General features: G+C 37.7%; 1 non-coding gene across 1 annotated transcript; it reads left to right on the forward strand.

Moving 5' to 3' along the window:
- The first annotated feature begins 5,576 nt into the window (after positions 1 to 5,576).
- Positions 5,577 to 5,683, forward strand: LOC150005164 (U6 spliceosomal RNA). The gene has a single exon (XR_016512482.1). It is a non-coding gene; the product is annotated as a U6 spliceosomal RNA (small nuclear RNA).
- Positions 5,684 to 13,154: the final 7,471 nt, after the last annotated feature.

Here is a 13,154-nt window from a genome sequence, read left to right on the forward strand (position 1 = left end):
ATTGAGAAAGAGGCGAGTGGCAAAGGAGGTATGACAACTAGAATGTGATTTCTAGAGTAGTCAGGAGATTCCCACACGGTTAAAAAAACCCCCAAACTAATTAATTCTTAGATTTCCTATAGCAGTGCTAATATATTAGCATGGCTGGTTACATTTGAAATGTATCAGCTTCATGTGCAATGTATAACAATAGGAAAAAATCAGAATTTATTATTTTCCAGCATTTTTGTGTTCTAAATATATTACTCAAATAGAAATGCAGTGTTTATTAATAGCATTATATTTTGGTCACTATTTAGTATGGAGTTATAATAAAAATAAAGTATGTTTAACTCTAGATGTAGATCATACTATAAATTACCCCAGTTGAAAAACATTAAATAGTGAATTATTCCCATTAAGAGTGGTTGGCTAACTCTATCAGATTGGGGGGAATGGAAATGTGCACTGAGGAATGGAAAGTTTTGCCTTACTGAAGAGACAGATTGGGATGGTCAGATAGTGAAACTTTTTCACTGGGGAGCTTGGTAAAGACACAGAGGCACAGGTCTTAGCTTACCTCATTGAACCTTGGCCTCTCCTCTTTATCAGTTCTACTGGTGATTCTGATATTTAGCAGATCTTTATGTGCATAAAAATCACCTGGGGACCTTGTTAAACTGCAAATTCTGATTCAGTAGATTTGAGGGTAAGCCTGAGATCCTGCATTTCTAACCAGCTTCCAGATAGTGCCAGTGCTGCTCGTCTAAGATAGTGATTCTCAGATTTGGTGCACATTGGAATCATCTGGGGACTTTAGAAATTTCTATTCAGTACCATCCCTAGATATCTTGATTTGATGAGTAGATAGATGGAGTGAAGCCTAGACACTAGGGATTTTTAAAAAGCTTCCTGGTGATTCTAATATACAGTTAAGTCTGAGGACCACTGCAGTAAGTGACCAGTTGTAGGACATCTGGTCTTTGGTCACTCACCCTCTTGACCACTTAGGTTCTCCTTTTGGAGAGTGATCTATTTTCCTGTCTCCACCTGGGAACAGATCTATTCCATATATAATCCAAATTAGCTTAAAGCAAGCATCATAAGATTTCCTTCCTGAAGCAGTTTTCTCTAACTGAATACCTCGGGCAGGAAAGATGGGAAGTCCATAGGTTCTTTCTGGGTCTTTTGTTTCTTAATAACAAGCTTAAAATCAATATTCCAAAATTCTAAACTTTTGGTCCCCTTCATTAGGGAGAAAAGAAATTCTCATACATAGCTTCAGCACAGTGATCAAAATTAGAAAATTTTACATTGATCCAACACTGTTACCTAATGTACAATCTATATTTGAATTTCAAATTAAAATGAATCATAATGGCATAGGTAAGTGAAAATGCATGAGTAGAAATAATTTTAGGTGAGCCAATGCTTTTTAAAAAGTATTTACACATTGGAAAATATTATACTTAACACATAATAAGTAAATAATTGCACAGGTTATCTTCCCTTTGAGATTTAAAAATCAGATCTGTCTGAAGAGTTTTATTTTTGATAAGTTTTCATTTTTTTTTAAAGGACAACTTAATAGGCAAGTAGCTACTTTCTTGAATGTAATGTGGAAAACCATCACTACCATATTAATGCAAATTATTGTAATAAATATAAGGCAAAAGGGCATAGTAATAATTTGTGGTTTTATTCTTTGGAAGAGGTCAGGAGAATATTAGTTTGAATTCTGTCATCTATCTACTTACTTTACTATGTTCTTAAAACCTCTGTTCATAAAACTTCTTATGTGACAATTTAAGTTGAGCATTAAATGGAACACTAATGCAAATTATTTGTAAAGGTCTATCCTGTTTTTCTTAATGAATTGAAACTTTCACTGTAGAATGTCTTTGTTTTTCAAATATTTTCTTTTAGTTTTCTTTAATACTAGTTTCTGACTTTATAAAATTTTGCTTTTTGCCCTTTGAAATTTTCTAAATATAAGTTAAAACATTGTTCCAATATCTGCTGCTTCATCAAAAGGCATTAGAACATTTCTTATGGCAGGAAAGTATCTTATTTGTCTTTCAGGTGCTCCTCAGTTGGTATGTGGTGTGCACTATAGCCTGGCTCCAGTGATCTAGCCATTATGCCTACCTTCTCTATCTTGAGGATGGAGGGGATTATGCTGCTGACTGTAACATTGCCAATGAGGTCAGTGAAAAAACCTCTTCTGTTTTGTTGGAGCTCATTAGCCTGAGTGCCAGCAGGTGGATAAGAATTCGGGCCAATCAGTAGGTGTCTTCTGAGTAGGTTTTCTGAAATTGTCCTGCAATTCCAATATCTAAAATCTGGTTTGTGCTGGTCAAACCTGGGTGATTGTTCTAAAGAGAACTATAGCTTTAAAGCATGCACACTCCTAGCTGTCTATATACAGCTTCACCATGCTGTTACAGAACTCCTGAAGCTTCTAGATGTGCTCCATGACTTTATCCAGTTGCCAGAAAATTTATCTTGGATGCTATTCTATAAGTGGTTGGCAATGGCCACCAGGGTAGTGAGAGACCCATGACTGGTCACACTGGGTCAGACCAAGGGTAAAGAACTGGTTCCAGCAGTCCTGCCCACCTGCCTGAATGACTGGGACTGCCTGGGTCCAGTGCAGGGGAAGGAAAAGCAGCAGAAGGTAGACTTGCAAATAAAGTGTATGTTGAGATACTCTGGAACTGGGCTGAGCGTGTGAGCCTAAGTGTGACGTGAGTGTCTGAAGGGAGAAGGCCGTCGACTGGTCTCTGTTGATGATATGGATGTGCCCTCCTCCAGAGCCAAGATTATCTGGATGCTTGGGGAGGGGCTGGTTGTTCCTGGAGATTCTGGCCTCAGTGTCTGTGGTACCTCGCCCCTCTGCTGTGTCCTCACTCTGTATTGAACCAGCACCTCCATATCTGTAGCCATGGGGAAGCAAGGTCATCAGAGAAACTCAGGATTTGGCACCAAAGCGGCCTAGAGGCAGGTAGTGTCTGTGGTGGCCCCAGGGTGGAGGGTAGAGTGTGGGGAGGCCTTGTCCCTAGGGGTGGTGGATGGCTGGAGCCCCAGGGGCACGGGCTCACAGGAGAGCAGGGAGGGGTGATGGGGAGACAAGACACCAAGCTGGGATTGGGGTCAGTGGGGGCGCTAAAAGGGGAGTGTTATTATTTTTGTCAGTGAAAGGTCAGAATTCATGACCCTGGTTTCACCAATGCTGTCTTTGCACTTTTTTTAAGGATGGAAAAATTGCTTTATGAAGGCTTAAGAAGCACTAAGTATAATTAAATTGCAGTTCAGAGTTAGATAAAATTTATTAATAGTTTAATTCTCAAATAAAAGTTGTAGGTGAGACCATGGAATTTTCTTACACTTGATTTTATTACATTGCACTAATTTTCTAAAACAACTCAGGGGAACCAATTATTACAGTAGATGGAGTATTTATGAAAAATATGGCATCTGGTATATTGCATATGTAAGTATATATGTCTCCCAAGAGTATATGAATTAGGAAACAGGTATAGTATATCTCAAGAGCAATACTTGAATGCAGAGTCTGAGACTGGGATTTATAAGTGCTTTTCAAAGCATGGGGTTTGGAAAAGGAGCAGACACCTTGTTTTGAAAATCTGAAGCTTTTCTTAGGACTGAAGTCAAAATTATAACTGTCACAGAGGAAGAAAAAAGAGAATGTGAATGTGGTGCAGATCAACCTGGCCCTGCTCGTTTATCTGGTGAAGGTACTAATGGATAACCCTGCACTGTATCTAGGAAAATAGATGCATGAGTTGATTCCAGCTGTGATGACTCTGCATCATTAGCAGACAGCTGTGCCTGCAGCCAGATGTGAATAGTGATGACAAAACCACAAAAGTGATGAAGCATCCCTCATATCCTGGCTGATAGGAAAGACTGATGCTTCTTTACCAATGCAATGACAGCTTTAGCCTCACTCTATTCTCCTTACCTTCTAGATAAGAATTATTCAGCTACCCAATCACAGAATTACCCCGTTTCCTGATAACATCCAATCCAGAGCAAAGCTCTACTCTCTTGAACTCTCCCCCGCATCACCTCACACAAGCCCAAGTCCCTTCTAATACCTCTCAGTGAAATGCCCTGTATTTCCTCAAGCACGTGTTCCCTATTGCAGCAAGTCAAGAAACCCAACTGTGTTCTACTACAGCCGTGTTTCCACTAGTCTTTGGCTGGAGAACATTGGCAAGTATAAGGAACATTCTGTGGCTTTTGTTCCTTACCCGAGCCCTTTGCTATTAGGATAAAAAGTTTGAATTTTTTATCATATTATATTAGATAGCTGAGGTCTTCATACCTGTAAGATCACAACATTCTGGCCAGGTTCTTTGTTAACATTGCAACCCACTTCTTTGTCTTTTCATATCACCAACTTCTTATAACCATTGACAAAAATCTTTGGCTTCTTACCATTTTGTGTATGGAAAAAACATTATGTAAATTGATATAACAGGTGTGACAATTGTAACATCTCAGCAAAATCAGAGTCTTGTTAATTATGGGGTTTTTCTATTTGTAGCAAAAGTAGCTTTTCAAAGTGTGTTCAAGATTTGTAGTTGGTCCACACCTGTGAGGAAATTTCCAAAGGAACTTTGATCTTGTATATCCACGGGTGGGTATTCATGGATGATGTTTATGGTTCATTACCTTTATGTGAACAAACTGCTGAAGAGTGATTTTTTTTGCACATTGCTTCTCTTTCAGCTAATTCTACCTGTAGAACACAATACTCAGCAATATCATGTACCCGGTGGATTTATGACGCTTTTTGTAGGTACCTACATTCAGTGGCTCTAAGTATTTGAAGGCTGTTGCTGAGGGGAGACATGTTAACCATGTTATTCAAGAATCTTATTTCAGAATTACACAAGCCCTCACAAGTAGTATTACATACTGGTGAAATATACATTTCAAGCAAAAACATAATCTTCATTTGCATGCATTTTGTGATCTGTTTGCATAATTAAAGCGACTGTGTCTTCATCCCTCTCATGCTTTTCTTAGATTAGTGCGCCATCCCCCTACCCCTCTAAATTTCTAAATGGAAGTCCCCGTTTTGTGAGTCAGCGAGTCTGGAAGGTCAGAAGAGCTGAAGGAAGGAGGCCCAGGGGATTATTATATGACATGAACTGCTAAATGATTACTCTGCTTTATCATTTTACCATTCTTTGGGGATCAGAACTAAGATGGGGTAAAGGAGAAGGTCTGAGGAAGAAAAGTTTTTTGCAGCTTAAACTTTTATCACTTCCTCCTACATAATATTTCAAATATTGAATACTCTAAAGTCATCCCGTTTTGATACTAACAGGGAAGAGAGAGAACCAGCAATGTGAAAAACAATTAGAACAAGATTTTGAGTGTCTTATAGAAAATCAATTCTATTTTATTTTATGAGAAAATATAAACATTATCTTAAAATAATTTAAACCTTTTGAACTGTCATGAATAGGTAGTCAATGAAAAATGTTTTAAATTATTGTCTCATGTTTTAAGAGAGGGTTTGGTTTTACAATCTGGAAACTAAAAAAAAATTAATAAGATCAGTACTCAATTTGGCAGCTCATATACTAAAATTGTAATGATATAGAGAAGATTAGCAGAGCCCCTGCATGAGGATGACATGCAAACTCATGAAGTGTTAAAAAAAATTAATGAGATCACTGAAAGTTTCTTCTAAACAGTTTTATTTTTTAAAAAAAAGGACATGACAGTCATCTATAATTTGTAATAGTCTCATATTAAAATGTTATTAATATTTTGATGTACTCAACACATTATTTTGAGTAAATGGAATACTTTAAAACTAGTTTTTATTTTTGTCTCATCCTTTTAAAGGATATTTTGTTGTTCTGACTATATCAAATTTTTAACCTTATTTCTTTTGAAATAATTTCAGATTTACAGAATATTACAAAGGTAGTGAAAAGATCCAAAGTTCTGTATATAGATTTTCCAGAGGTTAGCATTGTCCATATTTGCATTTTTTTACTCTCTGTCCCTCTTTCTACATACATACATAAATACATGTATGTATACATATTACTGTGGGGTTTTTTCTGAACTACTTCAAATAAGTTGCATATATGATGCCCTATAACCTCTTAATATTTGGGGTATATTTACAATGCAAAAATCAAAATTATGAAATTAACATTTATCTAATATTACCATTTAATCCACAGATTCCACTCAAAGTTTACCTATTTTCTCCAAATTTTTCTTCATGAGGCCAAGACCCAATGCCAGGATCATGGATTACATTTAGTTGTCACTCCAACTTGGAATAGTTCTAAATCTTTGTCTTATATAACCTTGACATGTTTGATGAGTAAATGTCACATTTCAGATTCTCTTTTCATTTGGAGTTGCCTGATGTGTCTTCATAATTTATGCATTTTGGACAAGAATTTCCTTCTCTTTTTAATTTCTATTTTTGTATATGGTATATAATATAGATAATTTATCAGAACAATAACACATGTGTAAGTTTATAAACAAATAAATGTAGGTACATGTTCATTTTTTTTTTTACTGATTCTGATACATGGAGATAAAGAGTTGGAGGCCACTGTGCTGAGTAATAAATGAGTGTAACCAACCATAATCTAGGAGCTGGGTCCTGGAAAGAGGAGGAGGAACATTTCAACTTGGAAATTGTGGAAGCCTAGGACCCTCGAGCCACTGAATTTTCCTGGTTCTGGATAAGTACATAATTCTAAGTTTTTCCTCACTGTGTGGTCAGACGTTTTACTCCAAAAACTTGGCTTAACATTTTGTTATGTAGAAATTCTAAAACCTGTGTTTTCAGTTTATTCAGATGCTTGATTTTAATGGCTGTCATAGTTAAAAAAGTCTTTCCAACAATATGTAAACCCAATATGTAAATGGAAAACTATATCTTTGACTATGCTTTCCAATCATAATGCTCATCTTTCAAAGATAATCCAAAAATATGTAAATATTTTTGTTAAAAATAACTAGGGAATTTTCATCTTTTGAAAGTTTATAACTAAAAATTAACACCCAAGTTTAACATCCACTGAAATTACTGAAAGTTCATAACAAGTTAAAACAATTTCTCAGGTTACTTAAGTGTGCATGTACTAAAGTTTTTAATCAGCTACATAGTTTTTTAAAACAACAGCATATGATAATGAAAACACTTTCAAACTTCTGTTTTCAAAAAGCTCTCTCCATAGCATAAATGTCTTTCAAGAAATAGTTATTTTCACATTTATTGTTAGATTGAATTTTTTTGTGGTTCACATTCTCATGTTCACTAATTGCCAGTATAGCACAGGTCTGCACATGTGGATCAGTTAATTTTTTTTTTTTTTTTACGAGAGAAATGAAGAGCTCATCTTTAAGTCTACCAAGTTGTTTAAGGACTTCGCCAGTCTCCCGGCAGTCCTCTGTGTGATTGCTTTAGTGCATGCTGGGGTGCAGGGCTCCCAGTCCTTTATACTGTGTTGGTGGCTGACGAGTCATTATCTAGCTAGTGCACTCAGGGATGAAAGATGCCTCACCCAAGTTCACCTCCCCCTACCCCAGGGCAGCTCTCATCCAATAACTGGTCAGTGGACGATATAAAGGAGCCCTGGTCAGTTTGCTGCAAGGTGGGACAACATTGAAGCGCCACCCAGCTCCAGAGCTCTCCATGCGAATGATTGATTGTGGTATCTCAGTTCAATTTTCCCCTCTGCCGAATCCTGCTACCTCACTTCTCAGATAGTTGAGCCTGAAAGCACTCTCCAATAAAATGTCTTGATGCAACTCTCCTCAGGATCTGCTTCCCAAGGAACCTGATCTAAAAAGTTACCCTCTGCCAAGGAGTGTCAGGAGTCCCTTACATTTTTAAATGTTTTGTTTTTATAAAGTTAACACTGCCCATGATATTTTGTAGCACTTTGCTCTCCCAATGGCTTCACCATCTTGCAGCAGTAGCTTGCCTGTAAATGACAGAAGCATGCATTTCATGTAGGGGGGACTTACCTGTACCCTTGCTTGGGAATTTTTAAATTCTGATTCAAATAGGTGCCCACAATTTTCTACATATAATATTTTTTTCTAAAAGAAGTTATTTATTATTGAAGGAAAATATTAATTGGTCCTTTTTTAGTGGCTCCCCCAAAATGCTTTTTAAATGTATTTTATCATTGGAATCAGAATCTAGACAATACCATAAGCTGAAATGTGTTAGAAACATCAGTCCTTCATGCAAATATATAGCAAACCTTCAACACTTTGTAACTTGTTCCAGCATTTGTTTTTTCATTCTTTAATGCTTTCCATATAACATCCAATAATACTTGCTCGCTGATAAAGATACATTTTAGGCTTCACCACATGCTTTTGGGGGGGTATTATTTCAGCCATTTTAACTGTGACAGAACAAGTATTTCCCCAATGGATGTGGCTGCACTTTTTACCTTTGCCTTAAAATGAGAAGCCTCAAAAGAAGCTTCTAAATATTTATTATCACATTTTATGACACTTTGTAAAATTCTATATTTAGTGTTGCATGACTTTATCAATCCCTGAAAAACTGTAATGGGTTTTCTTCAGGTTTGAGATGCTTAGTTTTAACATACTCTACTAATATTTATGGCATCATGCTAACATTTGCTATTGCTATTTCTGGCAGTATGGCAAACTAGATTATCCAGGAAGCTTCCTGCTATAAAACACTCACAGAAGCTAGATAAAAATATGAAAAGTATCATTTGAGGATGTGTAGCTGAGCTAGAAAGCATTTAAGGAAATTCCCAATGGGCTAAAAATGAAGTACAAATTGAAAACCAGAGCCAAACCACACTGCACAGTGCTTTGACAGCTGGAGTGGGATTCGGAGTGGGTAATGGAATCCCTGTCTCAGTCACATAGAGGTTTAGATCTTAGTGCCTACACAAGAACAGGAGATAATGCCTTGAGATTCCATGAGTTAAAGAATGTATTTGAGACCCCCATAGAAAGCTGGGACCTTTGAAGATTCATCCTAGAAAAACCATCTACTCACTGGTACGGAATAGTGTCTGAAGGATATTTGTAAATCTTTGTTAAGATTTTAGATAGAAAAAAATCTTCCTTGAAAATTCATAACTAAATTACTACCCTTAGCCAGGGTTGGGATAAAAATATTTCTATCTGTATGGTTCTAGAAACTTTAATCCAATAAATTCACAGAAAAGTGTTCTGAGCTTCTGAAAACCTTGGGCATTTGGTAAAGTAAATGTAAATGCTCTCTGGAGAAACCCCTCAATTGGGGTAACAGAAGATTCACACCCATAGGGTTTTGAAGAATTCACAATACAAAATCACAAATCACAAAGAAAACAATATGCCACAATAAGCAGCAGTAATATCCATGAAGAACTTCAGATAAAAGAACTGAGTTGTAAAGATAAAATAAGTGTGCTTAAAAATAGTTAAGGATATAACTGGGATCAAAACCATGAGGAAGAAGCAGACACCATATAAAAGACCAAGAAAACGTAAAAAAAAAAAAAGGAAAGAAGTAAATACAACCAAATAGAACTTTTAGAAATATATTTTAGAAATATAGTCACTGGCATTAAAAACTTGGGACAGATTGAACAGTTGATTTGACCACCTGAAGACAGAGTTAATACACTGGAAAATAGATCTAATTGGAAATTGTGATGTAGTTCCTTTCATTTTGCCTTTGGACATTACACTTTGCCCATCTGGCTGCTCCTTTGAAGTGAAAACCTGTTCTGACTTATTTCCCCATCCTTTGTTCTGCTTTAGTGCACAAATCTTACACATTTCTGGCTCCTTCCTCTCTCAGTATGTGTTGCTATGAGTGGACCATTTTGCCAGAGGTAGTCCTATGTGTGGCATACTCTAATATCCTAAATGAATCTGCTTTCTTATTGATAAAGGATAATTTTTCATAATATTGAAAAAAGATGCAGTTTAGATGACTGAGCTCATGTTGACCATCCTGGAGGGAAATAAGAAAACTAGAAGTAGGCAAATTAGTCCTGGTTTTAAAAAATGGATAAAGCAGTTTCTATAAAATAGTTGAAATTTGCTTACTATGCTGAAGAGATTTTAAACAAGATAATTAAAATAATTTTAAACAATTATGTTAAGAAGAATTATAGTAACAATTATATTAAGAAGCCCTTAGGATTGAACCCTGTTTAAAAAGAGTAATTTATCCTGTTCATCTACCTGTCTATCTGTCTACCTAGTTATCTATGTAATTTACTGATAGAGCAATAGAATGATATAGATAGAATATACAAAAATTCTTCTAGACAAGTTAGATAAATGTGCATTATGTTAGTCAAGGTACAGGATATAGAACCTATTTTAGGTATTTTAAGGGGAAAAGCATTTACCATATTTCATCAAAACTTTTTCAACTGTCAGATGCCTCATTATTTCTAAGAAATCCAAAGTGCTATAAGCTATGCCAAAATGCCTTACTGAATCTTGAGTGAATTGCTTACTTTAGCCTTTTATTGTTTTTGAAATTATTTCATCTATTTTGAGTGATTTCATTATATCGACTGCTTTTGGTTTCACTGCTTGACATGAGATAGGCAGTTCTTTTGCACTAATCTTGGTAACAAAACTGGGAAGCTCTGCTACAAGGTGGGGCCAGCACACTACAGCCTATGGGTCAAATCTGTAAGTAAAGTTCTGCTGGAGCGCAGCCATGCCCTTGTGCTTATCTGTAGTGCATGGCTCCTTTCATGCTGTAAAGGCAGAGTTGAGTAGTTATAACAGAGATTGTATGACTCCCAAGGAAAGGCTGGCCCTTTATAGAAAAAATTTGCCAACTCTTGGTATAGGGAAATATGTGAAAACTACCATTTATTGGCTGGTTTGGCTCAGTGGATTGAGCGTCGGCCTGCGAGCTAAGTGTCGCTGGTTCGATCTTCCAGTCAGGGCACATCAGAGAAGGAAAACTCTGACTCCAAAAAACCTCCGCTGCCTTGCGGCATACCTCTTTAGGGGAAAGGCTAAGGGAGTAAACCCCGACAGAAAATCCGGAGCCGGAGTCCCTAAGGCGGTTTGACGTTGTAGTCAACACCGGCAACTCCTGCGGCGCACCTGAAGCCAAGCTGTATTGACTCCGTCTTTCCCTTGGACCCTTCAGCTGCGAAGAGAGGGGGGGTCTGCTGCATGGGCAACAGCAGACCCTCCATATCACCCTGCCCAGGCTCTGTAGCTTCAGCTTCACTGGAGAGGACACTCCAGCGTCATCGCAAGATGTCGATTCAACACGGGAGGAGACAGATACCGTGTCACTCCCGAGTCGGACTGCACAGCCATTCTCGGCGGTGCAGATAGACTCTTAAGAAGCTACACCATCGTCTCTCGAGACGGACGGCTGCCGACGACGACGACGACCATTTATTGATATTGTGGCACGCTATACCCAGTGTACTGTATGTGGAGAAATCTCTTATCCAACATGGCCAGGATGAACGTTAGTTGACAGATTGAATCATCAGCCAGTCAACAAATAAATATAGAGCAACCAACATCTACCGGACAACATAGGTAAGGAGCTTGGAATCAGCTAGTGAACAAGATAAACAACTATTGTTTTCACAGAGCTTACATTTTAGTTGACTATGATAGGGCAGGAAGGATAGAAGGCAATACAGAGGAGATAGAAAATAACTGAATTAGTATGTAAAGCAGATATTGTGTCAGTTCATGATAATTATGCATTTAAAATAAAGCAGGGAAGGAAGTGCTGGAGCCAGGCTTTAAATTGAAAGTATGTAGAGAAGTCAGGGAAGCTTACCAAGGACATGGCATTGGAGTGAGGACCTGAAGGAGGTGAGCGCAGTGTTTGCAAGCAGAAGGAACAACCCCTGCAAAGGCAATAAGGAGGGAATGTGCCTCATGTTTTGAAGAAAAAGTAAAAAGACTATGTGTTTACAAGGGAATAATAAGTAGAAAATAAGATCAAAGAGGTAAGAAGAAATGGGGACGGGGTGGTGCCAATTATGGGCCATGATGAAGTCTGGTTTTTCCTGTGAGAGGAGAAGCAATTGGAGAGTTTCGAGTAGAGGAGTGATATGAACCTACTTAACCTTGCTGCTTTGTTGAGAATAGATGAAAATAGGGCAAGACTAAAAGCCCATTAGATAGGGCTTTGGAGGCAATTAAGGAGCATTTATAATAATCCACGTAAGAGCTGGTGGTTGCTTAGACTCTCAAGGTGTGATGGAGGTGGTGAAAAGATGCATGGAAACTTTTCATGGTAGGAAGTTTTGAATATATTAAAAAAAAATTGAGAGACTATAATGAATCCCTCCAACTTCAAAAAGATGAATTTAGGACCAGTTATCTTTCATCTATAACCCATTTGATTCTCCCTGTACCATTTTATTTTGAAGAAATCCCAAACAATTCTGGATCTATTTTGAAGGTAAAACCAACAGGATCTGCTACCAGTTTGGATGTGGGGTGTGAAGTTCAAGGGTGATTCCTAGAGCATCAGGAAGGATGGAGCTGAGACTCACCAAGAGGGGAAGACTAAAGGAGGAAGTGAGTTTGTTTTGGTGGGGGTGGGAGTGGAATTCAGGAGTTTGAATTTTTACAGAGTAGTTTGAGATGTCTGTTAGCTATTCAGGACAAGTAGCTGGCCTGTCTATCTATCTATCTATGTCTATATCTATTCCTCTATTTGTATATCTAATATATATCCAGACTTTAGTGTGAAAATTCAGGGTGGAATAGGGGGATCTCTCTCCTGTTATATTTCCCTCAAATTCTCCACAGGCTTTGGGCCCTCTTTTCGTCCTTTGAATGCCAGTGAATTCCAAATACTGTTGAATATTAGAACCATATGGGGGAGATTTTAAAAATCCTGATGTCTAGGTTGTATTTCATACCTATTGTATCAGCAAGGTCTGGGGTTAGAATCAGGCATCAGTGCTTTTTTAGAATCTCCAGGTGATTCCAATATTTGGCAGAGTTTGGAAGTGGACTGCTGTAGCCCTTGGCTACTCAAAATGTGGGTCTCCATTCAGCGAATGTGGCCCTCCCATCAGCTGCGTTGGCCTGGCCTGAGAGTTTGTTAGAAATGCAGAATCTCAGGCCTCACCCTGACCCCCTGAATCACAACTTGC

The sequence above is a fragment of the Furipterus horrens genome, unplaced genomic scaffold (genome assembly GCF_987537825.1).
Source record: "Furipterus horrens unplaced genomic scaffold, mFurHor1.1.pri manual_scaffold_7, whole genome shotgun sequence".
In the NCBI taxonomy this organism is placed as follows: Eukaryota; Metazoa; Chordata; class Mammalia; order Chiroptera; family Furipteridae; genus Furipterus; species Furipterus horrens.